Below are 27,291 nucleotides of genomic sequence, written 5' to 3'. Positions count from 1 at the left end.
CCTTTAACTCTGAGTTTGGTCCAAAGCTAAACACCAGAGAGAGAGAGACTCACAAAAGCCTGAGCTGGAAGTAGAATCCTAGCAGTTTTCTCTGTAAAACCACTTCATCCCACTGCTTTTCCCAGCAGGAACCAAGCAGAAACAAGAGAGGACAGGTCACCTCTTGCCCCAGGGCTGCTGTTCTTCCTTTCTTGTGACAAACACCTGAAGGCCTCCAGTGACCATCCTGACAGGGGCAGCACTTTAACAACAAATCATGTCACTCTGCTTAAGGGAGCTCAAAAGATTAAGAGGGAATAAGAGTTAGAAGGGAGCAAAATGTTTTCAAGAGGGAAATACCTGGCTGGGTGGGGAGGAGGGCAAGGGAGCAGTTGTTAAGATGCTTCTGTACAGCTCTAGCATGGGAGGGATGCACATGGCACAGATGCTTTAGGTGCTTGTTCATCCATTTCTTAAAAACCAGAATTCAGGAAATTGCTGTGTGTCTTTCAGGTTCACAGGGCATTTTCTTTAACTTCTCTTTTTCCCATGAGACTATAAACAGCTTATAGGAGTTTTAAAATGAGTCAAGCAGGACTTAGATGTAGAGAAAGTATCAAATTGAGCAAAAGAAAAGGCTACACTTTAGATGGAGGATAAAAGTGTCATAAAAATAAATCTGTTTTTGTGCTTGTGTGTGGTGCATGTGTTCATATCTATATGTACAGAACCATATTCATTTTATAAGCACTACAGAGAGCCTGGGAGGTTAACAACATTCTTATCCCAAAAAGCAGTCCAGGAGTTGTGGATGTCATTTGTCCAACCTACTCAATATGGACTCAGTGGTGATATCTGTGTTATCAACATAAAACAGTAGCACACAGGATTAAAATAAACAACAACAACAACAACAACAACAAAACAACAAAACAAAAAACAAAAACAAAAGAAAAGTGAGATTAAAGAAAAAAGAAGAAACAAACTAACCCACTGAATGATTATATTCTGGAAGGAATGAGGAATGGAGGTAAACCTGCTTCAAGGAGAATGCTTGACTATAGCAAAAACATTTACCAGTTTCCTCATGGATTTTATTTTAATATTACATTTAATAATTTGTAATCTCTGGTTTCTCCTGTCAATTTCCTTATTGTCCTAAGGAGTTCCTGTATACAATTGACCTATCTCAAGACATATCTTTGTGTCAGCTGTCTCACTCACTGAGATGGCAAAAGCCAACATAAGCTTACAAGTTCTTGTTATTGCCCTTATTTGTGGCCACCCTCTTCTGCCCAAATGCTGTGTTTTGCTGTCCCATTGATTTTCTGGTTACAGTCCAGCTTCCCAAACATTCACTAAACACAGTAAAAACAGGACTTCAAGTAATTTCACAGGGGGAGGAGGTAATCTTTGACATCAAGGTCAATGTATATATATAACTGAATGCTCTTAGTTGCCATAGAAAAGGCATGTTAAACATGTCAATTATTAACTAAAGTGCCCCACTTCTGCTGAAACATTCCCTCCTCACACCATGCTTTAAAAATAAACATAACTGCATAAAGTACAAAGTGTTCAAGACATGCACTGATTCCTAGCTATTATAAATATGCAAAATTTGACAATCAAGTATGGCCAAGGAGTCTGAAGGTCTTAAACCCTCTTACATATTCAACAGAGGCACTTTGGCTAAGTTTCTGGATGAACTGGAAGCTGGACATGGATTTTCTGCTTGTCATGTGCTCTCACTATGCTATGCAGTTAAGTGGGCACTCAGGAGGATTTCTGCATGGAGTTTCTGAGGTCCCTCTTGGGCTGCAGACTCCCATCAACATTCAGTCTAGAAGGTCTTGCTGACTTTCTCTGCTCTACATCTGCCTTAAAAGCCCTGTGGTGGAAAAGGCAAAGTGATTTGCTGAGCGAGTGAGTGCAGAGGGCTTGGTGGGGCCAGTTGGAGTGCACGGGACTTCAGCCAGTCAGCAGCTGTTCCCTGATGGCTGTAAGGTGTTTTGGGGAGTGTTGGAAAGCAGACCTCACAACATCTGATGCTGTCTCATGAGAAACTTATATTGCAGTTTTGTTTGGTTTTAAAACCCTTGTTGTTTTTCATAGAATTTTCATAGTCTTAATAAATGCATCTGCTAATGACGTTGTACCTTTATTTCATATCTTCACACAAAAGCACAGGAAATTAAAAGTTTTATTGGATTATACATCCTTTACTCCTTAATTACCAACAAAAATATAAGGACACTCTGGAATGTTGATTTTTAATGAGATGATAAAAAACATTCAGCTTGCATCAGCCATTCCAATATTATAGCAATGAAAGCCAAACAACCTCCACTAACCTTTATATAATGTATAACTTGTATATAATGTATCAGGTAATATGAAGCCAAAATACCTACAGAAGTCTGTTTTTTCTAAGAGTGCACACTCAGACTGAACCTCTGATTAACTTTTTAACAGTGCCACTCAGAAGAAACCAAAGGAATGGTGCTAAAATTCACAAAAAAAATTCCCACTAAGTTTTCTGCAAGTTTGTATACATTACTGAAACCCTTCCACATTTAAATAACCTAACAACCCCTTTGAAATAATGTCAAGTCCATTGAAATAATATTGGGAACCTTTCTTACAAACCTTTGCTGATGAGGAGGAGCAGCATAGGAGCCTCTGGCCATCATGCAATGGCATCAGCCTGGTTCTGTGGGACATGATGATTTGCTAAAGTTCACAGATAACTGAACTCAAAGTAGCATTCACATGGGTACAGCAGTGGCTTCCAAGATCTGAAACAATAGACTTTCAAACTGTAAAATATTTTTCTGCAGAAGAAAGCTTTTGGGATCTGGGACTGAATGTAACCTGCTGTTGTCCTTGGAGAGGAGTATTATGGAGAGGTGGAGGAGAAAAAGGTTTCCTGTTTGGAGGAAAAAAACCTGTATTCGTTCATCTGCAGCTGCACTTGCTCACAAAACTAGATTACCTGCCAATAAGATAAATTCATGGACTGGTGCGCTAAGAGAAAAGGCAGTAGTGTAAAATCCAAGATAAAAACATGATGTTAAAAACATGTCATTATAAGGAAATTGCTGTAAATGAAATGGCTCTGAAATCTGCTGCCTTTGGAGAATGTCTTTTTGTAGCACAGCCACACCTTTTTGTAGGAACTTGTGTCCGCCCTTTCAAAGCTCCATGATTAGGAGCCAGATGAAGAGGTCTCAGCTTGGTGATGGGGCAAATGTCCTGTCTTCAACTGAGATAGATTTAGTTTTCTTCCTAGTAGTTGGCATAGTGCTGTGCTTTTGGATTCAGTATGAGAATTATGCTGATATCACACTGATGGCTTAAGTGCTTATTCTAAGTAATCGTTATTATTACTATTATTACTAGGATTATTATTACCAACTTTATTGCAATTATTAAGCTATTCTTGTCTCAATCCATGGTTTTAACCTCTTTCTGATTCTTCTCCAAATCCCACTGGGGGGTGAGTAGGGAGCTGAGCAAGCAGGTGTGAAGGGCTTAGTTGCTGACTGCAGTTAAACCAAAACAATATAGATTTAAAATTCTGGGGAAGGAGTCAGTAAAATAAGCTGGGGTAAACAGGCTCCACTCAGGCAGCTGTAAACCTTTTTCACTCTTAAATCCCATGTAAAATATTATCCTTTAAGGGACCTAAACTCCACAGCAGCCTCTGTCATGCTTTGGCATGTTCTCATGTTAACAACGAGAGCCACACTACTCCACTCAACCACCCATTTAACTGAAGTGCTGCATAATATATTACAAATTATAAAAAAAGCTGCACTGTTGTGAAGGTGGAGGAAGAGCAGATCCTTCAGTAAGTGCTAATTGTCCCAAAGAAACTCTTTCTAATGTCTCAAGGCAGGAAAGTTTATTAGCAGGTACAGTAAAAGCTGGCAGGAGGCACTTTATTTCATGTTTCCATCTGCCAGTTATATTTCACAAAATGGAAGATTGTCCTTTCACCCCATAAATTCACCTTTTTTACTGCATAAATTTTACATTAAATACTAATAACATTGTTTCAGGGGATCAATCAAAGGACATAACTGGCAATTAAAGAGCTCCAATTATATCATAATTTTCTGTGTTGACTTATTTCAACAGATTACTGAATTTCTATTGAAATGGTATTCTGAAGGGGCTTAGAAATGTTTTAAGCATATGTTCCAGGGCTACAGTCCCAGCACTGAATACTAATACCCCAGTCTGAGATGTGTGCTCTCATGTGTCACAGACATCATAGTTTCTGTTCATTTTCCATGAATTATTGAAATGAAGAATTATTTCCTGTTTTCTTTATCAAATCAACACTTACTACCAGCAGAGCTGGAAGGAGTAAAATCCAGGAAATGTGCTGCAGTAGATAAGAATTGAAAGCAGTGTGTTTGGGATGGTACCTGTATTTACATATTTGTATTTTATTAAGTAATTGAAAGAGCCTGCCTGTGTTGTATAATTCATGCATCATAAATAAACACAAACCAGATAACTGGAAGCAAAGGCTCACACAGTAGTAGCAATTCATACCTCCCCTGCAGTGACTGTCTGGGCAATTCTCCACTTTGTCCTACAAAATTCCTGCTTTCCAACCATTTTAAGGATTGTTTCAGCTCACTGGGAAATACTATACAAGGTCTTCTTAGGGTCAAGAAGTAAAAACAAGAGGTATGAGGGTGCACAGAAATGCGAAAGTTTAATTTAATCTTTGGAATTTTATTTATGTACTGCATGGATTTTTGAATAGCAGGAATATGAGGAAAAACAGTAGTGAGTAATGTCAGTTTAACAGCCAGTGTAAATCAGATTGCACACAGGTCCAGAGGCATTATGTAGCTGTTTAAAGGTGTTCATGTGTTTATATCACCTGTCAGTGACTTAAAAAGGCAGCCCAAAGCTACGAGTCTAAAGCAATATGTAACCATGTAAATCAGTGTCTTTCCCAGCCTTAGGCATGTTGAAGAATGTGGATATATCTATCTGTGCAGATTTATGCAAAAACATGAAGAACAGAAAGAGTTCAGAACAAACCCTTGCACTTTGCATGTTGCTCTGGGAGGGGACAGCATGGAAGGTGCCAAGAGGTAACAATTGTTGATCAAGTCGTCCAGTTCTTGCTTGAGACTCCTGTGCGACACAGCTGGGAGGTTTGGATGGAGATGGACTTAAATTAGTCTGGAGCATTCCACAGCTCTCTCCAATATGCACCACAGTTTTTAAGTTCTCCATACTGTTAATACCTAGGCAAAATAAATTAAAATATGTTTTCAATTAAAAAACTCAAGGAAAACAAAACGTCGCTTTTTCCTTTAACATGGATTTAATGCAAATTTGTTTTGCTATTACACGTGAGCTGTCTATGACAGATTGCATATACTTTGGGAAAAATTATATTGAGACTATCCAAAACTTCAGTCAAAATTTCTGAAGGCATCAAACTGGTGAAGAGCCAAGCTTAGAACCTGAAACCAAAGCATATTAAGGTGACAAAGTGTTTATCAACAACAGCTTTCCTTTCCAATAGCTGTCTTTGGTTCAGTTATTTAGTCTAGACTGATGCTATAGCTACATCATATGACATCCAGAAAAAAAGGGCAAAGACAATTTGTTTTCCTCTCCCTATCTATCAATGAAAACAAGATACTGGAAGATGAGATACACTAACTAGAATTCTGAATACTATGGCAAATGGGAGGAAAGGCCTCAGCTCACTGAACAGCAGTAGAATTCATTTAATAAACAAAAATCATTAACTGCAAAACATGGCCTGATATACAGAAAAATTAATTTATCCCATATATTTATTGTACTTATGTCAATTGTTTAGGAATTTTATTTATATCTATATTTTTTGTAAGCTTTATGGTCTTAGTGTCTAACAACTTTTAACTGTACCAATAATTTTCATCCTGCAAAACTTAATAAGCCTTTTTGTTTTGCAATGAGGGTGAACAGCTAAATATCCCAGATCACAACCTTATCCAGACAATCCAGGTCAAATAAACTATGCATCTTGATGAGAGAGGACAATTTTTAACAGTCTTGGGAGGCAATAAGTTTTTTTGCAGGCTGATCTACATCAGGATAAGAAAACTTCCTCTCAGACTCAGTTTTGTAGGCCTGACATACAGAATCTGTGCTCCCTTCATTTTTTCTACAGACAGTATTTTTGAAAGCAGGTTTGTTTCAAATGGTCTCTAGGTCTCAGTTTTCCCTTTTTCTAAAAACATAATTCCCATTTTTCTCATCCCTCATTTACAAAATCTAAATTGCCATTTTGCATTCGTTCATAGCACAGCATGACAAAGAACTGCCAGCAGGAAACAAGGATTAAGGGCTTGACTTTTCTCAAGTTAGCTAAAAGTGAATATTTTATTTTTCTCACTCCAAAAAACCCCAAGCGTATGATACATACTTTCCAAGTACACCAAAATATTTCATTATGTATTTTAGACAGCTATAAATATATTTTACTTTCCAAAACCAGTTTCTTCTCCTAAAACCATCCTGGGCTCTTGGTTAAGTCTATATTCAGATATTCTTCAAAGAACTACTTCAATTCCCTTGTTTAAAAAAGAAAACTTAGTGCAGAGTAAATGTTTGTCCCAGTTGCTGCATTTAAGTGAGAATTTTGTTTGAGTACAAGAATCCATTCTAATACAACTTAGCTATTTGTGTTTCAGGGGACATTATTTGAATGTTTTTATTACATTTGCATAAAGAAGCTGGGCCAGATTTACAGACCTTGGGGCTTAGAAAGGCAAAAAATAAATATGACTAGTAGAGACAGAAAATGCCTTTCTCAGAAAAACTAGAGAACACCTAAAGTTTGACTTACATCTCATAGTACAGGGGTGCATAAAAGAAACTTCAATTAAACCTTTCCCTTCCTCACATGAGGGTGACACCACAGCAAATCCTGCACAAGGTCTGGTACTACTGGCAAAGACAGCTGCCATGGGCAGACTGGGAAAAAGGCTAACTGGGAAAAGTCCATGCCACACCAGTAAACCCCAGGGGCTTTGCTGTAAACTGGGGGCATCACACATCATCTCATCTTAGCCCAGTGAAAGACCTCAATGAAATGATTGCTCAGACTCAATGCTCTCAAGCATTTTGCCATTGCTGTGCAACAGGAACTAATGAGGCCAGATTGGATTTGGATCATATAAAGCCAGAAATAAAAGAAAAAATCTTGAAGGTTTTCTCACAAAAGCCCAGTTTACCTGAGAGCTTTTTGTGTAAAAATAGTTTATTAATATTCTACAGCAGGGAGTTTGAGGTACATGCAATCTTTGCAAATAGAACTCATTTATTTTTTACAGAGCGAAGAGAAATCTAAAGAAATTCTCCAGTGACTCTACTTGGCTTCGCTGGAAATACAGAATTGACTTTACCAAGTATGTTTCTGGAATAGAGCTAAAGACGACATTTGAAATTAAACTGGTGCCAAAAACCTAATTTCAGACAGCCTGTCTTTCCTTGCAAAGTTTAATAATTCTCCTGTCTCTTTTCAATACAGCTTTTGTGTGTAGATTCAAACTGTCTCCTGAGCACAAGGAGCAATATTCAATTTGTAGCACCTGAATGTTCACTTCTCCATATCCAAACACCTGTGCAACTCAAATCATCATTTCTCCCAGGGATGTGAAAGAGGGGTGTTGTGGCAGAGTTTGTGGGACAAATGAGCCCTTGAACACATTGCACCAGTGCTGTTAAGATCATGACTTCCTAAGTGCTGAGCTAACACAAACTGATAACACTGCCACTTTATCACTTGGCAGCATCCACACACCTAATATTCCACAATGCCAAAAATGATGATACCAATCACCAAAAATAACATTCACACAACCAGCCATGAAGACAACACATTTGTACACCATGCTCCTGACAATCCAGATGTGGTTTTGAATATTTCCCAACCTTGGAGCCAAGTCTTGCTGTACAATTCTCTTTCTGTTTGGTATGATCAGTCGGTGCCAAGCCAGAAGTCACTGCTGATCTACTGTGCTATTTGATTGGTGAAATGTGGGCAATCCCTTAGAATGGGCCACTACAGGCTACCAGGGTTCTCAGAGAGCTTTAATATGTGAAATTACTTCATTTCCTGACCTGGATGCCAGCCTGCTGCTGACCCAGACACCATGTTCTCTGGATAGGCAGCCTCCCTGAGGTCCAAGACTGATAACAGAGAGACATCTCAGCAGCACAGCAAACCTGGATTTGCAGCTCAACAGCTTTTTTTTTTTTTTCCCATTTTCCAGGGTCAAGTTTAAATCTCAGCTGGCTCAGACTCCCAGAACTAACCCACAGCATCAGGAAGGCAGCAGGCTTGAAAACAGACTCTGAATAGGAACCTTGGATTTTTTTCCTCCTTTCCTAGCCCTTGCAGATGGACACACTCCATTTGCTTACACAACAGGGCTTCTGAATCCAGTCATTCCTGCTTTACCTTTAAGGTGTAGAAGCTTGGCCCAACTTGTTTGGTCTGGTTTTATTTTTTTATTTATGAGTTAGCAAATTCTGCACGTGGGCTTTACAGCATTTCATTATTAGAAGTAGATAGTAGTAATACATCCATAAACACAATTTTTATATATTATCGTCAAACCACAGGCAGCTTTGTAGTAAGTCTTACAAAAACCCCCAAAAGCTAAATGCCAGTGTTACATTGTTAATGAGAAAGACAATCACTTTTTCTCTTCCAACTTTTTCTCTTTTTGAAGGATTAATATACTAGAATGAACTAACTGAAACACCCCTCTAGGTAGCTATTAGGTTGTGAGACAACAAAAAAAGCATTATGAAAACATTAGCTTAAGCAAATAATATTTATAACACAGATGAAAAGTTGTTTTAATTTCCTATACCCAGGAATAATAACATTGCTGGTCCTCATTTTTGGACAAAAAAATAGAAACTTGTGGCTTCTCAAGACAGAAGGAAAAAAGGACTCTTCCAAATGCAATATTCATTTCACTTCTAGCCATACCAAATAATAGTTAGTGATTTATTGTCAGTTTGATTTATGGCATGAGCAAGGTCCTGCCAAATTACCAGTTCCTTGAACTGCGGTTTCCATTCAGCTCGTCCACAGTTCACAGGAAAGTACAGCTCAAAAGATGTGATATGGTGCCTAAAGGGACTTGATGTAAGAGAAACCAGGAGATAGCAGAGAGCAATCTGCTAAGGAAAATGTATCTTGGCAGGAAATGCCCGGAAAATGTGAAGCAAAGGAAGACTGAATCAGACTGGAAGCCAAGGCTGTTATTTATGAAATCAAGCCTAAATTACTGCATAATGTTGTACCTTCCAAACCAAAGGAACAGCACATGCAAGGAAACTTACTCAAAATAACCTTGCTGTTTCTTAGAGACTTCCTCTCCTGAATCACCTACTATCCTGAGCTAGTGGGTAACCTGAGGTGTCAAACACACACCCATGCATTGTAATTTAGAGCCACAGTTGCATTCCTTTGAAGACTTTTTGCTGTTTGATGGGAGAAGGATCTGCAATTAAAATCTAAGTCAACAAGCAGAAGTCAAATGCAAAAACAGGGTCACACAGATAGAAGAAAACATCTGCTCTATACACTTTGCAGAACATAATGACACAATGTCTTGGAGAAACAACTGTTTCACTTTAATTTTAGACAATAAAAGAAGTAATGATGGTTGAAAATATGTAGCATGATTTATAAGACAAAGATAGGAAAGAAGACATTGTTTCTAAGGCAGTATTAGGACAATACTTTGCCTGAAGCCCATGATCCACTTTCACAAACTTGCTGTTGTGAAAATGTATTTAAAAGTAAATAAATGTTTATGTGGTGTTTGGAATCTGAGTAGATAAAAGCTGAAAAACAAGGGGTATGTTACCGATATTTAAATTTTGATAAAGTTTGCAATCAAGATGCCAGGAGTCCTAATTATAAGTAAATGGTGGGGTCTTAATTATAAGTAATTTTAGTTCACCTTCACATAGCAGCCAGAAATAAACTGCAAGAATTTCTGGTTTCTAATTGCAAAAGTCCATTTTTGCTGTTGTGCAGTTTGAAGTCAGTAGTGGGGTTATGAGAGCACTTAGCAGTTGTAAGGGACGTGTTCCTGCAAGAGTGGAAAAGGTGGCAGAAGTCACTCAGCAGCAGTGACAATGGCAGCAGATTGGGAACCCGGTTAGAGTGGGTCCAGAGGAGGGCCATGAAGGCAAACGAAGGGCTGGAACAGCTCTGCTGGGAGGGCAGGCTGAGACTGCTGGGGCTGGGAACACTCAGCCTTCCAGTACCTCCTGTAAAAAGGGAGAGAGGCTTTTTACACAAGCATACAGTGTTAAGATGAAGGGGTAAGGCTTAAACTCAAAGAAGGCAGGTTTAGATAGATATTAGGAAGAAATCCTTTACTGTGAGGGTGATGAGACACTGGAACAGGTTGTGCAGACGAGTTGTGTGTACCCCATCCCTGGAAGTGTTCAAGGGCCTCTGAATAACCTGGTCTAGTGGAAGGTGTCCCTGTCCATGGCAGGGGCATTGGAACTAGATGATCTTTGAACTAGATGATCTTTGCATTTGAAGTCCCTTCAAATGCAAACCCTTCCATGATTATATGAACCCAAAATCAGGAACAAACCCAGACACAGTTCTCTATGAAAAGATAATAGCCTGATGTAGATTTACCAATGGTTCAGCCAGAGTTGAACAAACAGCCCGTCCCTGACAGATAACAAACTGGCAAAGGATCTGACAGAAAGTGCAGCAGCAGCATCTGCCTTTCCTTGAACTAAATTTACAAATGGGTTTCCCATTTCCTCACTATACATGTAATTTACAACCCCAACAGCTTTGTTTCTCTTACCCTACTTGTTTTTTTAGGTTTTTTTTTTTAATTGTTGTCTTTTTTTCTCTTCGGATAAGGAATGAGTTGTCCATTTCCTCTTTCAGTTTTTGGTCCCCTCGTACCCTTCTTGCACCATGATTTTGCTATGATTTATTTTACAATCCTGTTCCAAACAGGTGTCTGTTTTCTGGCTGCCCCTGCAAACGTAGTTCCAGAGACCAGATGGTAATAGTTAGCTGCCTTCTGCACCTGCATGGATGAGAGCAGATCTGAAGAACCTCTGCTGTATGCTGAGTTGCTCAGAGCAATATTTAGACAGCCCTGTGGTTAAAATAAGTAGCCAACTGTATCTGGCTTGGCACTGAAACTGTGCTGATCATTAGTGGAGCTGAACTTAAGACAGAAAATGGGTTTGGGAAACTAAGATAAAGGCAGGACATTTTGGCACATCGTCAGCCAAAAAGGTACCTCAGGAACATCAGCATGAACGAGCAGTACCTGCCCACATCCTTTCTGTCATGTTACAGCGGTCTCTTACTGCAATCACACAAATAAACTCATTTACTGTGTTTCAAAACAAGTCCAGCTGTCAATATTCAGATAAGGGTTTGGGGACATCTTAATTAAGTACAGCAAAGCAGTGTTAATTTTCCAAACATGCAACAGCTCAATCAGTCACTGGGCCAATCTAACCTATAATGCTCTGACATAGGATAAGGAAGGTGTGGGAGAGAGATTTGAAGTCTGAGGTTTTTGGAAGAGATAATCAGCTTGAGAGCTAGTGAGCTAAAAAGAGAGGGGGAGAGAGAAAAGACAGAGGAAGAAAGGTGAGGATTATAAAGGGAACTAAGGAACATTCTTCAAATCTATGTGGCATAAATGTAGGAGGCAGTTACTGAAAGAAACAAGTAAGAGGTTGGATGGGGTTTTGAGCCACCCAAATTAAAAAAAAAAAAAAAAAAAGGCCAAATCAGTAAAGAGTAAAAAAAAAAATCTGGAAGTAATCATTAGAAATTTCAGTCCAGGGAAAAGCTGCACACTGGAAATATGTTTTGAGACACAAACTGAGGCAAGATTTTTGTCTGTGATTGATGCAGATCAATAGCAGTTCTAGGCACCAGGTCAGATATTCAGCTGTACAGCAGAAGAGTCAGGTTCAAGGTTCAAGGTTGGGAAAGTCCCATCTCTAAACCAGATCAACACAGTTCACAGGAAAAGACTCCTGCCTCCATAGGCACTTATTTCACCATGGAAGCCTTTGCCAGATCTTCTGTGTTGACCATTCAAGGTTAATTTCTTGGTGGGATTTCTGCTCCTGAGTGTTTTTCACCACATTGTAGAGCTTCCTGGGAGCTAGCCACAATGTTGGGTATCTCACTGGGTTCTCAAAGTCAATGATTAGAGGCTTCAGGTGCTTTTCCTGGAGGAATAACGAGACATCAGCATGTCAGTAGCTCTCTGCACAGCATGAAAGACATCTCCTCTCTGGCATATATATTTTTTTGTAATTAAAAAGAAGAATGTAGCATTAAAAAAACCTCCCAAACTGTCAAATAAATAAAAATATATTATTTTTCTAAGACACTACAAAACACCAGTAGTATTCACTGGCAAAAGTGTGCACAGATTCATTAATGCAGCGTGGAACTTTATATTTCAAAGGGCAATTCCATAAAAGCAGGTACTTGCTCCTGACTGCTACACTTTAGAAATTCACTGCCAAAATAATCACTCTTTAGATTTGAGACTCATATTATTCAGAGGGAGAAAATAAATCTCTCTAAGAGTTCTGTTAGCAGAGAGGAATTATAACTCTTTAGAGGTATTACTGATTTCAATATTAATAACACTATTCCACAAATCTAGTTTTCTAATAATTTTCTGAATCTGTGATCAAAATTTTAAGTCAGGTATTTGTTTTTAGACCCCAAAGTTTTCTAATTCCAGGGAGAGAAGACTCTAATAACACTTCTTCAAATCCCTGTTAAGAATCACCTCACGTACAGAAAAAATAAGTGCCTTGTAAAGACTGATAGGCTTAAGTAGTTTTTCCTCTATTAGAACTGAATAATATTTAAGACTTCCTTATCTTGAAATTACTCTATATAATAGAAAATCTAAAACCTCATCACTGCAATTCTATTTTGGTGGAAACAAGCAATTTTGCTCAAAATTTTCTACGCGCTCTAAAACCTATGCATTTTCCCACTTTTGTTATATGTAAAATTAATGGTCATTTTTAACCTGCTGATCACTTTGTTGGCACATTTGCACTGTAGGACTCCTGTTTTGGGTTTTTTTAAATGCTATTTTTATGCCAGAAAGCATGTCTTGAAGGTAGACACTGCCCAAGAGTAATTTGATCCTCATGGAACTTATGAAAAATGTTATTGGAAAGGACAGGATGCTATACATGATAAGAACCTGTATAGACTGGAAACAGAACTGGTAAATATGTTAAGTCTCAGACTCTTGGGAAAGGACCAAAGGCAAAACAATTTATTCCTTTTAATTATCAAGAAACTACTTTAAATATTTTTTTTTCTCCTTTGCCTTGTGCTGCCAAGAAATTGTGTGATGTAATGCAGCAAACTAAATCTGAGGATTCATGTTGTCATGGGAAATAGACAACGCTGAGCCAGATCATGCATTGTTGATGGGTTAAACCAAAGGGCTGTTTTGCCAAGTGCCTCTTGGAAATTCTCAGCAGGAACTTTTGGAAGGACTACGAGGGTGACTGAAATGGCCTGTCATGCATCTTCAGTATGTGCATTCAACAGGAACCTGGAAATGTCTCCTTAAGAGCCCCCCTATTAACGTGACTAATTTCATCAACCTTTGAATAAACTGATCTCCAGTGGGGAGTAGCTTTTTATCATGCATTGTGGGAAATAGTAAATAATAATATAATGAAAGATAATATTTGTTATATATCTGCAATAACTCCACATATCTCTAGCTCTGTATTGTTATGCCTTCCCTGTTTGTGACTCTTACATAAAATGATCAAATGTAATTTTTAGCTCTGTAACATTTGCTTCCATTTTGGATTAGCAGACAATATAAAGGTGTGTGTGATTGGCCCTCTTATACAAGGCTACTCATATAAGAGAAGAACAAACAGATCACCAACAAGTGTCAAAAGAGATGCAGAGCAGAGGAGAAGAGAGGTATAATGAGGCTTGGAAGAGTCCTTACCTTTCAGAAAGCAGTTCTTCCAAGGACTGTTTTCTTCTTCTTCTCTCAGCATTATGCCCTCTTTTTTTCCCCTCTTCCACATCATGATCATGAGGATCTTTATACCAAGGATTCAACATTCATGAGAAGGAAGGATAAAAAGCAGAAGTTATTTGTCCCTCCTGTTTCAAAGTGCAGCAGGGAGGTTGGACCACAAACCAGAGACACAGCTATCAGAATTTCCTTATGTCAATATTTTAGGGACTTTAGAGGCATTGGTACATGCCCCTACCCCTTCCCTCCCCACAGGCTTCTCCTGGCCCAGGGACACTTCCCCACCTGTTCCAGATGAGATCTTACTAGCCATCAGTCTTTTCCCCCCACTTCTCAGCCAAGAGGCTCCTGAATCCCAGCTACTCCTCACTCCAGTTATCACCATGTTTCAGCTATGATGGAAACCATTCCTCTAAAAAACGAGGCACTAGAGGTGGGGGAGAGCACTTAAAGTGCTATAAAATGTTTGGACACAACACAGACCAAAATGCATTTTTCCTATGGCGCTCTCAGTCCAAAGATTACTTTTGACTGAACCAATATCAAATGAGATCTATTCAGCTCATATCTGCAGAACTGCTCCAGGCTGACACTGATAGGACCAGAAGAAAAATTCAGGGCCATAGTGTTTTCTTTTCTGGCTGAAATTATTAATTATTTAGAAACAACTCTATCATAGGCAAAGCACTTCAGGAGCAAGTCTATCTCAGGCAGAGCATTTCCTTCAATTAATTCAGATTAACATTTTGTTTATAGCACAGAGTAAGCCTTTTCCTTTTCATAGTTCACTTTGTGAACACAGTTCAAAGTGAACCCTGGGGGTTCTAAATATGCCTCCTGGTGATTTAATTAAAAGATAAATATTAATTCAAAAAAGAAAAGAAAATAAAAAGTACAGAAAGAAGGAAAAGCTACAATTTAAAAAGTGGTAACTGTGAGAAAAAGGAATTCACTGAATAAGAAGTGAAGTGAAAAACAGAAGTGACTAACAAAAGTGTATGGATTCAGGCAAAGAAGAAATGAAAGAAAAGAAGTTCTGAAAGTGGAGTTGAAGAGTAAACAATGAACAGGGAATATTGTTTTGTACACACAGCTGACATGATGAAGTGAGGGACAGATCTACCAGGGGACAGATCTTTGCTTTGTAGGGTGGAGGAGCAGAGCCATGGTTCCCTAAATGGTTACTGTTCCCCACAATACAAGACCTCAGCATACAACAAATCCCACCCTATTCTGAGGTAAAAGGCTAACCAAAGCAAGCTTCATTACAGGAGTCAGGATCCCAGCTGATGAGCCTTTGGAAGCCAGTGCCAGATCCTGACAGGGGAGCAGGGAAGCAGCCAAGTCTGATGCTTGTTGTGTGCATGAAAGCCTCATGCACTGATGGCCTCCACCACACAATGGCAGCAGTAGAAGTGGAGTATGAAGTGGAAGTAGATTGCCAAAGACAGGAGATGGGATGGAGTCTTAGATCTGAGTGAAAGCTACAGGGTATGTCCTGATGCCAAAGTCTGTCCCTGGGGCACTGCACATGGCACAGGTTAATCAAAGATCACAACAGTGCTTCACAGCCTACTTGCTGAGCTCCATATGCTTGTGAGGAAGCAGGAATGATGAGCAGCTGAGCTCCATGTGCTTGTGAGGAAGCAGGAATGATGAGCAGCTGAGCTCCATATGCTTGTGAGGAAGCAGGAATGATGAGCAGCACCACCTCACACCGGTGTGCTGAGGTAAAGCTGCTGTTGTGCTGCCTGAAAAACTTGCCCACACCACAGCCTGTACTGGCAGCAGCATGGGGGGACAATCCCTCCACTTCTGCCTCTGCTGGAGAGAGCACCTGGAGAGTTTCAGGTGCTCCATCATGATGTATTTTCCTGCTGTCAGAGCTCCACCTCTACAGCGATGCTGCTGCTGAGCCAGCCAGCCTTCAGTTCTCTCTGGCATGAAATTATAATTGCCTGTAATTTCAAATGAGTACAGAAAATTGTGTTTCTGTTGACAATACAGTTATGAAGTAAGTGCTCTCCTAGCTCACATTCTTTTAACTGCTTAATTTAAAGATTTTCGTCTCTTAAAAACCACAGCTGATGTCCTATTATTTCATATTGACCACTGAGTGTTCACAAAAACCTGTTCCATTTCACAGCTTCCTGATGACACAACACCCTGATAGCCTGTATCTCCTTTTTTCTCAGTCTCCAGATCCTAGTCTTTTCAATTTAAACATGGAGAAAACGATACTGGCCAAAAAAGAAAAATTTTAAAGCACCAGTGGTAGAAACAACTATACACTCAATTCAAGAAATTACGACTGGAATACATTTTGTCTTTCTGTATAGTATTTGCTACTGGTTGAATCAAATAATGAATTGCAATTAACAAAAAAAAAAAAAAAAGCAAATGGAAGAGAATGGATTTACTGTCAATATTAAATTGCAGCAGTGAACCTGAAATTTAAGTCCCTGCCATTTAATACAATCACTCATTTTTGAAGATCGGGGGTTTCCATCCATCACCATGTCTATGGATGTCACCGACTAGATCCAGTGCCTGATGTTGAGCTCTGCTGGGCATGCTCCCTTTTAAGAGTAGCTCTTTTAAATACAGTGTGAGTAAAACAAATGGGTCCTATGGATTTAGAAAGCTGAGGTATTTCTGGTCCTACCCAGTGAGCACACACTCCATAACTGGTTTTGGACTAGGTCAGCAAGTAAGCTGATTTTCTCATTTCTTCTCACAGTAAGAAATGTTTCTTCTAGAAATGCAATAAAAGCTTTAACAGGAAGACCCCGCCTAGCTGAACATTCCCTTCTCTAAAACATTCTTCCACAAGGACACTTCCACATAGCTTCTATTAACAGCAGGGGAAGGTAAGCCCATATGGAAACACACAACTATACAGCCTGAAGAACTACAACATACATATACACTTACCCAAGAATATACACTCTTCACACCTCCACCCAGAAAGCGGAAATTTAGCAGAACAAGGATATTAAAAATCCTAACTGATCATGTCAGGAACTCCAGACAATTTTTAATTCTCCATCTCGTGGAAGAGAGGATTAGGAAAGAATTTTATAACTTGGGTGGGGAGAAACTGTTGGATTGCAATAAAGACTCCGGGCTGATGAAACAGCTCAGCATTTCTGAGTTCCAGTCTCGCTGGTTATGCTGAGGTGCTGCTCATGAGTATCCCAGCTGAAGCTCAGGAAGGCAGCAATAAGTTTCAAAGCCTTAGGGTTGTTGCCAAGGAAGTAGAGTGTTCTCAGAGAGAAAAATGAGAGAACATAGCTGTCTCTAGTGTTCACATCTTCAGTCTTACCGCTGTGACTGCAGGAGCTGGTGGTATGGCTGTACCTGAGAAAGCCAAAGGCTGGGCCCCACTTTGAAAAGATTGGTTTGGGCATGAGGGATTAAAACAAATGTAAGACTCAGATGTATCGGTCAAAAAATTAGTCCCTGAACAACACAAACCTGAGTTTCCAATAAAACAAATAAGGCTTTTTAGTTTTGTGGGGTTTTTTTTCCACAGAAAATGTCACTTTTTCATCCAATAAACAAAATCTTAAAACTTGCAAATTCCAATAGAAAATGAACTTTAATTAAAGAAAATGGCAGTTTCAGTAATTCAAGCTTTTATTTGCCTAGATGAGTCTTAATCTTCAGTTGGAATATATTTCTCAGACATCCTGTGAGTTTCTCTTGAAACATATGCTCCTTTTCCCTCTAAACAAGACAGTGTTGCATCAAATAATTTTTCTTCTAAAATTTTGATCTGTGGGAGGTAGAGTGAGCTTTTAGGTATCTGAAACAGAACTCTGATAAGCCCCATCAAAATCTTTTATCTTTCCACCAGAAGGCTGGATGATCAGCTACACAGCACCTTGGAACGGTTCAAAGGCTTTTGCTAACTGGTAATATAAAGATCAGAGCCAGTTTGCCTACAATCATATTCAAAAGGGGAGATACACATCAAATCCAGACAGCTGGAAAAAAATCTCTAGGCTGTATAAGTGGAAGCCACATTGCCTGAAGCAGCTTTTCATATCTTTCACCTCTACAAAATTTTCTTGTGTTCAAAACTCTCATATGCTGCAGCCCCATGGAAACATTTACTTTCCAATACATATTTATACACCTACCCTGCCAAGGGTAATGTGAGGACTCCAAAAGAAATGGAAAATCACACAAGTTTGAATTCATTGTCAGTCTGTTGCAAGCATGAAAAAGCAGCTTTCTCTTTTTTTTCGCCATTAATGTTCTGGTTTTGTCTGGGGTAGAGTTAACTTTCTTTGCAGTGGCTGTATGGGGCTGTACTATGGGTTTGTGCTGATGTAACAGAGGGATGTTTGCTATTGCTGAGCAGGGCTTGCACACAGCCAAGGCTTTCCAGATCCTCACCCCACCCCACCAGTGAGGGGGCTGGGGCTGCACAAGGACCTGGAGGGGGGCACAGCTGGGACAGGTGACCCCACATGACCAGGGATATCCCAGACCATGTAGTACCATGCTCAGCATACAGAGCTGGACAAAGAAGGGTGAAGGGGAGAGTGCTGGCACTTCTCTTCCCAAGCTGCCTGTACATGTGATGGAGCAGAGGTTTCCTGGGGATGGCTGAGCACCTGCCTGCCCAGGGGAAATGGTGAATGCACTCCTTGTTCAATTTAGCTGGTGTGCAAGGATTTTGCTTTCCATATTCATCTCAACTCAGGAGTTCTCTCACTTTTACCCTTCTGATTTTCTCCCCCATCCCATAAAGAGGGAGTGAGCCAGTGGCTGTATGGAACTTAGTTGCCAGCTGAGGTTAAGCCACAACAATTGTGTAGATCTTTATCAGAACAATGGTATTTATCCTGAAGAATCAAGGCATTACTAAATACTACCCTTGCCTTCCTTTCACATTCACTTCCCTGAAAAAGCTATGGGATTAGACATAAGGAAAAGTACAAGGAGTCTTCATAATATGTCAGTGATTTAAAACACCTGTAATGAACTTTGGATGGTAGAAATGAATGCTGCTAAAAATTGCATGCACATGATGTGTGGGGATACTGCTGAGTTTTCTTCGTCTGTGACGGCAGTGCAAGGTATTCAAACTGCCTAACTCCTCTCAAAATGATTCACTCTATTTAACTAAATCTGAAAGAAATTGTGCGGCAGTACATGCATAATAGATATTTGTGCATTGAAAAAAGTCATGCATATACATTACCTAAAAGGCAAACACACATCAGCCAAGCAAGGCTAACAATGATTAATCATATTCCCATTTCCATCTATCTTCCAACTTAATATGGTGGCAACATTGCTATTATCTGAAACTGAGCTAAAGTCCACAGCACTGCCTGCTGTGGTTATTGATGAGCTGTGGCTTGATAAATATTTTAACTCTTGATAAAGCCCAGTGCACTCTGAATTTTAATAACACTCAACCTTTCTCAAATCTTCATATGGGCAAGAAACTGCAGTTCATGAGACTATGCATAAAGCCTGATCTACTGGTCAGACACAGCCAAAGCAGTACAGGGCAGAAATCTGCTTCACAGAAATGCCACAGCCTCCTCCAAAGATTATGTAATTGGTAGTACCTTGAAAAGGACTACTTTGATCACTTTGCACAAATCTTTGTCTAAGTGCTCTGAAAACATTTGAATGCTTTCCACTACCTTCCAATTACCTGAATGGACAGACAATTAAATATTCTCTCACTTCACTGGCGGCTGTGATTACACCCCAGCACAGTGAGAGCACATTTTCTTGGTCTGAGTTGCTGTAACTCTGACCTGCTCTTTTAATGTGAACATTTTGATACTTTGTGAACTTCCTGGTACCTTTCTGCAGATTGTCAGCCAAAGACCATCCCATTCTTAGCCCTGGTGCTGACCTCATGGACCACTCAGCAGCCTGAGGAAATCCCTTATTGGAGCTTCACTTCCAGTCATCCCTGTAGAGCAGCATGGTGAAAGAAAACAAACTGAGCAGCTCTGGGGAAGTTTGGAAACATGTTTATGCCTAGCTGTGGCAGATACTGCTGACCAGGTCTCCTTTCAGACTCCCACAGCTCTTGAGTAACATGTTTTGTGCTGACCACATAACATGCTGTAGGCACCTCCTTCCCCTACGAGTTCCCCTGTGAAATCCTTTGCAAATTTCAGAATTCCATTTTTTACTTCCTGTCTCTGCAAGCAATGTCAGAGGCCACAGAAATAACTTGCCATGGGTCAGGGACCATGACTTTACACAGTGAGTCTGCATACCTAAATAAAATGCATACCTAAATAAAAAATAACAAGCAGCCTGTGTGTGTGCCCAAGATGCATCAGAGCAGAGCTGATTTCCAGAGGAGGGAATTGCCCTGAGGCAATGCAGGTTACTTCTGGAACTCAAAGTAGTGTGGGAAAGTATTATATCCTTACAATGATTTTGCATTTTTTTCTGAGGCCTTTCTAAATGATAGGATACTGAACAAGACTGGCCTGGTGCAACATTTCACCCATCACTGCAGGCTGGGGAGGGGTGAACACCTCTGGCTCTCCTATGGGGAAGGTCTACATGATCACTGTAGGTCCCTTCCTACTGAAATAGTTCTGTTCCATTCCATTCCATTCCATTCCATTCCATTCCATTCCATTCCATTCCATTCCATTCCATTCCATTCCAAAAAGGTGCCTACTCTGCAAATTGGTGCTTGCCTGTGATTCCACTGGCTGATTTGCTCACAGTCCCTGATCCTCCAAACTTTGTTCCCACAGAGCAGGGCACTATTCACGCCTCTTTTTTTCTCCTGGAGGAGGAACTCATTCTCCAAATTCATGTATTTTCAGGCCAATGTCCCTCCGTTTCAAAAATCAGAAATGAACATTCATCAAAAATGAAAATGTGGAGATGCAACAATCCTACATAGTATGCAGCCTCAAGATCAGATGGCAGCCTCAAACACCCATTCTTGGCACATCAATTTTGTAGTGTCAACCAGAACTCATCAGAAACATTCCAATTGTCATAACTCTTTCTCTGTTTTTTTTTTTTTTTTTTTTTTTTGTGGGGTTTTTTTTGCTTTGTTTTGTTTTTTTTTTTTTTGTTTTGTTTTTTTTTTTTCCCAAGGGAGTTTAAGAGTTACCCCCACTAAAAGTTCAGCTTGTAATGCTTCAAAGCATTTTATCTTCCCTGCTTTACAGGAATAAATAGAATATGCCACATTTCCCAGTAATATAAACTAACTCCATCTAGCAAAATGAAGTATTTCCTCAGTAAAATTGGGAATTTCCCTTTGCTCTTCATTAATTATCTGAATCCTAACCAAAGAATCCAGTGGTTTGTGTAAAATAGGGTAATGAGTGTGATTTGAACTCAATTTCCATGCAGCTGGAGAACATCTTCCCTTTTTCTCATCCAAAAAAATAAAGGAAAAAATCAGAAATGCCATCTCTGTTCCCCTGCTTGTTTCAGCAGTTATTCCCATCTGTGTTAATTCTAGCTGACTTCTTCAGCAGAGGTCAAACAACACAGCTCTGGCTAATTTCATTATTCAAAATGCACTCATAAACTCCACTTTATTCAGATGACAGGATGGGGTTGTTACAAAGTATTTATTTAGCCTTCTAACATCTATAATGCCATGGTGGCATGGGACCAGAACGAATAAATCTGTGTGACTCCAGTTGCTGGCACAAGAGTAAAAACTGTCAGTAAAAAGTTTTGCCAGATTCCGCTGCTCTAGAGACCTAGTCAGCAGGTTTTTTTGTAGAAGTGTCTCTGAAGAGAAAATATCTTTCTGAAAATGACTGGAGAGATGTAATACTAATTTTTCTGTATCTTTTTGATCTACCACTAAGAAGGTATTTAGTCCCTAATTGTCCATTTGTGCTCAGCATTGTGGTTTGGATCAATTAAAAATAGCATGCACCTGCATGGGCTGCTGTGGTACACGACAGGGACAGCAGTCCAGATCCCCTTTTCTCAAAAAGGGTGATTTCTCAAAACTGGAAATCAAAAAGTCTAGATTGCTTGGTCCATCAAGAGTGGAAGGGGCATGAAGAACCTGAGCTACTGTTCCTATGCCAAAACTCAGGTGCAAGTACTTAAAAAACAGTCCAAACTCAAAGCAGATGTTTAAATACATTTTTTAAACATCTTGTTGAAGCAACTGCCTTTTTATAATTTTTTTTCTTACAGAATTTTTTACTCCACTGATACATTTACTGCTAATTTTTGCATTTTTCACAACTCAGGGTTACATAGGTATGTTGAAGTATGAGGACGTTTTGTTTCTTACAGAAAAATCCAGTTTGCAGGTCTGTTGGAAAGTCTCAGCTTCCTTACAGTCACTAAAGAGGATTGTGTTTTACTTAGGTCACAAATTATATTCCTCCAGCAGCTGTTAAAATTAGGAGATCATCTAAATCAGTTAAAGATATCCTCCTAAGGTAAATTTTCTGTACTGAGCAGAACTGAATAGAATGTTAATATTGAGCATTTTGTAAAATAAAAAATAATCAATCCTACTGACTTTTTCCCCCCACAAATACGCATATGATAGCAGCACATTTCTCCTAGTCTAGCTGTTTTCCAAAAATAAACAAACAGTTTCACACTGAATCTGCTTTGAATTTCAAAGGCATTGATGGAAAAGAAAGAAGACTAGATACCATGTGGTTTTGCACAGAATTGGTTGAACACTCTCTAAGAAAAATAAAGCTATGTCATTAGTGATTTCTGCCCTTGAAAAAGATATACATTTCCAGCCATTTCTAAATTTTGCTTATGTCTCAGACAGCTCCAAACCTTAATATGCTGATTTTGCTGAAAAAGAGGTTTTTTAAACATGGTTTAGTAACGCCAATCAGTATCCTGATAGGCAAATAAAGCTATAGGAACAAAGTCATAGACTGAGATAAGCCAAGAGTTTTGAACCTGAGCAAATATTTGCACACAGCCAAATCATTTAAACCACCAGAATTGACATTTCCCCTGTCTCTGGAACAGCTAATGATGTGGCTAACTCAAAATTATTTTCATCAACTGCATGAACACTTTGATTTGCCTTCAGAATAACTTGAGACAGTTATGTGTGTGTCCAAAAGGTACTCTTTTATTACTATAAAACCACATTCACATGAGGCAATTGCCTTGAGTTGAACTGGGTGCAGTCATCATACAAGATATTAGGAAACCCAGCTAAAAGTAATAATGTTAATATAAACTGAAACAATAAACCAGACATCATGCCATTTAAACTTTTTTTCTTTCCTGCAAGATAACAATGCCACAAGAGAATGCAAGACTTTTTCACTGAGGTGACATTAGTGGGATGTGGGAGTTCAGATTTCAGACTTCTCATCATAGCTTTCCTAGATTCATTTACATTATGGAAAAATCCAGGACCACTGAAGGTCCCCTAGTCAATTTTCCTCCTCAAGCAGTGTCAGTTATTAATTTAATCAGGCCAGGTCACTCATGGGTTTATTGTGTTCTACATTGATTAAATACTGTGTATAAGCTTAAAGAAAATAAAAATGAATCTAATTGAAAAATCAGATTCTAACAAACTAAGATTCTAACAAACTAAAAGAACTTCAAACCCAGCAAATTATGTCAAGAATTTTAAACCATCAATTTATATTAAAAGGGGTGCTCTTTAAGGGCTGCCACCTCTGAAATAATTTTGTGCTGATGCCAATTGCCATTTCTTTACTGGCAACGATGGCAGATCCTTTGCTGTCTGGAGCCTGAGGTGAAAACTTAAGCTACTTTTTTTCTATGCTGTCCAGAATCAGTCAACAAATAAGATGCAGCTGAGTGGTGTTTCTTGGGAAAACAGCTTGAATCATGCTTACAGAATGAGAATGAAAGGAGAAAATTACATCAGAAATGCAGCACTTTGAAAACTTCTGATAGCATGAATTCAGTTTATGTAAGTCCTGATACTATTCAAATGCATGCTGACTAGGAATGGACCAGAAGCAAAAGACAGATTCCTCCCAAGTTCATTTTTGTAGAGCATGGGGATCTGAACTATGAACTTGTTCTCATTTGGAACTTGGGGGGTTTCTAGGAGGTGCCCCCTTTCCTACTTTGGTCAGAACTGACCAAACCGATTGGCCAAATTGGGCCATCTTGCAAAGTCACAACAACATAAATGTTTAATTTCTGGCACTGTGCTCTGAGAAGTTACCAGGCTTACTTCTGGGGTATCAGAAATCTAATTTAAAACCTGAATTTCCAATTTTAATTCTCATTTGTCCTCAGCTTAAAGCCAAATGCCTGTTTGACTCTAATCTATCTGAAGCTTTAGCTCTCTTCCACATCTTTCAGTATTCTATACACTCCTGAAATACAAATTCTAACTTCCTCGACTTGCAGCAATGATGTTGGTTAAAATGTGTGTTAGGCATTTGCCATTCAATCCTTCAGGGTAAGCACATCCTGCAGCATTCACTCTGAATTTTACAAACACAGCTTTGCTCTGTCTGCGCTTAATGCAGTCCTGCAGCTTTTTGAGGCTCCAACAAGGATGCAGCATGTGACAGCTAATGGTTTCCCCTTTCCCACTGCATGTGGGAAATATGTAAGTCTCCTTATTCAAAAAGTGTTGTGTTGTACTGTCACAGGGGAGAGAAGTAAATCTCACTTCACCCTGAAGCATTTCTTTCAGTCAAAAAATCTAAAAGTCAGGGTTTCAGAGTGGGGCAAAAAGCATCTTTGTTCTTATACTGATGCCTTTCACTAGCTACAGATGCACAGTTAGTCCTGACTGTCCACACACCAGGCATTAAAATGCCACCCTGTGTGCAGGTGTTTGCCTTGGGGACACAGTGTACATCACCCAACCTGGATTCTGCGGGTGAGTCTGTCCGCTGAGAAGCACCCGCACCATCACTGAGCCAGCAGACAAAATCTCATGTTCTCTCTTTGCCTTGCCCTCCTGAGCAGGAGCACACAGACATGGTAAGCTCAGCAGAAGGTCTCAGCATAGATGATAATATTAGCAGAGAGTGGTTCTCAAGCCATCCAGCTGTGGACTTTCTGAAGCATCAAGCACTTGTGTGGTGAGAGGTGAGAAGAACAAGTGCCATACTTTTCTCTGCTGCACATTGGTATAATAGAGGAAGGGATTTTTCTGTTAGCTCTCACTTCACTTTCTTGACAGGCTGCAGCTGTGGTAATGAGTGGATTTCAAGGTGAAAGAGGTGTCTAAGAGCTTTTGAAAGTCTCTGTGAACCCTTATCTGCCTACCCTTTAAAATGTGGCCCAAGGTCATGGAGCCACCAAGCTGGCACACTTCCTCTCGGGTCACCTCTGAACCACCAGGGGCCTTTTCTGGGGAGGTATGTGAGTGTTGTGTACTGTTAGAGTGAAGCCATGGTGATCCTGGAAAAAGCTCTGTCCTACAGCAACTGCCAGCTCCTCTATTCACTTTGTGTTAGAAAACACATATTCTTCTAGCTGGGGAAAATAGTTCTTAAGTAGTGTGGTAGTAGAAATGAGTAATAAATTGTGTGCATTTGTCAAAAAGCAGAATTTCAGTTTCCTTGGAAACAGAACATTTTGTGGGTTTATGGTTCTGTACTCAGAAGCTGAGTCCTGTGTGAGTATATGCAAGGCCAGGCACTCTTGGCTGAAGGTTTCAGTGTCTATTACAAGTTTGGTAAAATACAGCTAAATACTTCTCTGACTGGGCAACTCAGAAACCATAATGATGGGAAAAAATTTCTCATCAAAAATGAGTGCAGTTAAAGGAAGAGAACATAATTTGAAATCTTCTCTGCTTAGTCACTGATGAACTTTGTATTTTATTTTGTTGCAGAATGGAACTGTGGTCAGAATCTAGGTTTGATAGTTCTGTGATCCTCCTCTAAGCAGCCAAAATACCAGCCAAACCCACTCCTTTTGCCTCTGGACAGAAACAAAAACTAAGACAGTAATTACAGCATAACCCTTCCATAAGTAAGATGGAAAGTTATTCTCATTAAAACAATATTTAAGAAACTAGCAAATAGTGAAGTCCTCACAGTCGGAGACAGAATCTAGAAGGCTCACAGAAAAGATCACCCTTCACCTCCTCAAGGCATCCAGACTCATAACATTTTTCCTTCTAAATCCCCTTGACTTCCAGTTTTCCAACAAGATGGATCTAGCCTGTGGATTAAGCATTTACTCAGAACTACTTCTCCCTCTAAGGCTGTAACACCTAAAAGCTGTCAGCAACACTTGTCACCAAATATTCACTCTACTCAGAGCCAGAGGTCCAATCAGTTTTAACAGTGGCCAGCAGCAGTTTGGGAATATTTCTCTGGGCACAAGAGCACTTTTCTCCAGCAGCTCTGCAGCCCATGGTGTCAAATAGCTTTTCCAGGCACCATGTTAAAGCCTGAAAAATACAATTTTCTTTTTCCATTTGTCTTGGTCCATTGCTCTGCCATGTTGTATTTCAGCCCAATCTGCAGGAAGACTGTGAACTGGAGGTTTCAGAGAAATTAGGATTTGAAAGCCTGAGGAGCAAAGCATATAGTTAAAGGACATGACAAGGAAATCATATCACAGAATCACAGATTATGCAGATTTGGAAGGGTCCTACAAGGATCACTGAATGCAACTCCTGGCCCTGCACAGCACCATCCACCAAGAGCCACACCATGTGCCTGAGAGCATTGTCTAAATGCTTCTTGAACTCTGTCAAGCTTGGGGCCATGAACACTTGCCTGGGAAGCCCATTCCAGTGTCCGGTCACCCTCTGGGTGAAGAATCTTTTCCTAATATCCAACCCAAACTTCCTCTGACACAAACTTCAGGCCTTTCCCTTTAATTCTGTCACTGGATACCTCAGGCTCATCAAAGAGGAAAAAGGAAAAATTTCTCGTCTCCATTTCACTAACATATGGATGTCTCAATCCTTAGCACATTTTTTTTGTTTGTTTTGGCAGTATGTCACTGTTCCCTAAGGAGTAGATTGGATATCTGTTCATGATGGCCACAACAGTCCTGGAGTAAAGATCTCAGAGGAGATATAATGAGAATTCTCTCAGATCCAATCCAAACATACCATGACACCTTTTGCACCACATTTAGGGGGGACAGGTGTGAGGACTTACAAGTGGAAAACAATGAAGTTTAAAGGGAACATTTAAAGTTCAAGTGAATAGAAGGTGTGGTGGTTGGTAGACAAGAGATTTCTGACATCCTGGACAATTCTTGCAAATGATACTGT

At 39.6% G+C, this 27,291-nt stretch overlaps 1 long non-coding RNA gene across 2 annotated transcripts; it reads right to left on the bottom strand.

The window, feature by feature from the left end:
* Positions 1 to 2,213: 2,213 nt before the first annotated feature.
* LOC135279560 (uncharacterized) lies at positions 2,214 to 14,285 on the bottom strand. Of its 2 annotated transcripts, XR_010346769.1 has the most exons (3): positions 14,049 to 14,285; positions 12,098 to 12,270; positions 2,214 to 5,255 (listed from the first exon to the last, which is right to left on the bottom strand). It is a non-coding gene; the product is annotated as an uncharacterized LOC135279560 (long non-coding RNA). The 2 variants fall into 2 exon arrangements; XR_010346768.1 differs by lacking the exon at positions 2,214 to 5,255 and having other exon boundaries at positions 9,639 to 12,270.
* Between the last annotated feature and the right edge of the window lie 13,006 nt (positions 14,286 to 27,291).

Source organism: Passer domesticus, chromosome 1, assembly GCF_036417665.1.
Source record: "Passer domesticus isolate bPasDom1 chromosome 1, bPasDom1.hap1, whole genome shotgun sequence".
Lineage (NCBI taxonomy): Eukaryota > Metazoa > Chordata > Aves > Passeriformes > Passeridae > Passer > Passer domesticus.
Note: the sequence above shows the minus strand (reverse complement) of the source record. Positions and strands in the feature narration are given on the sequence as shown.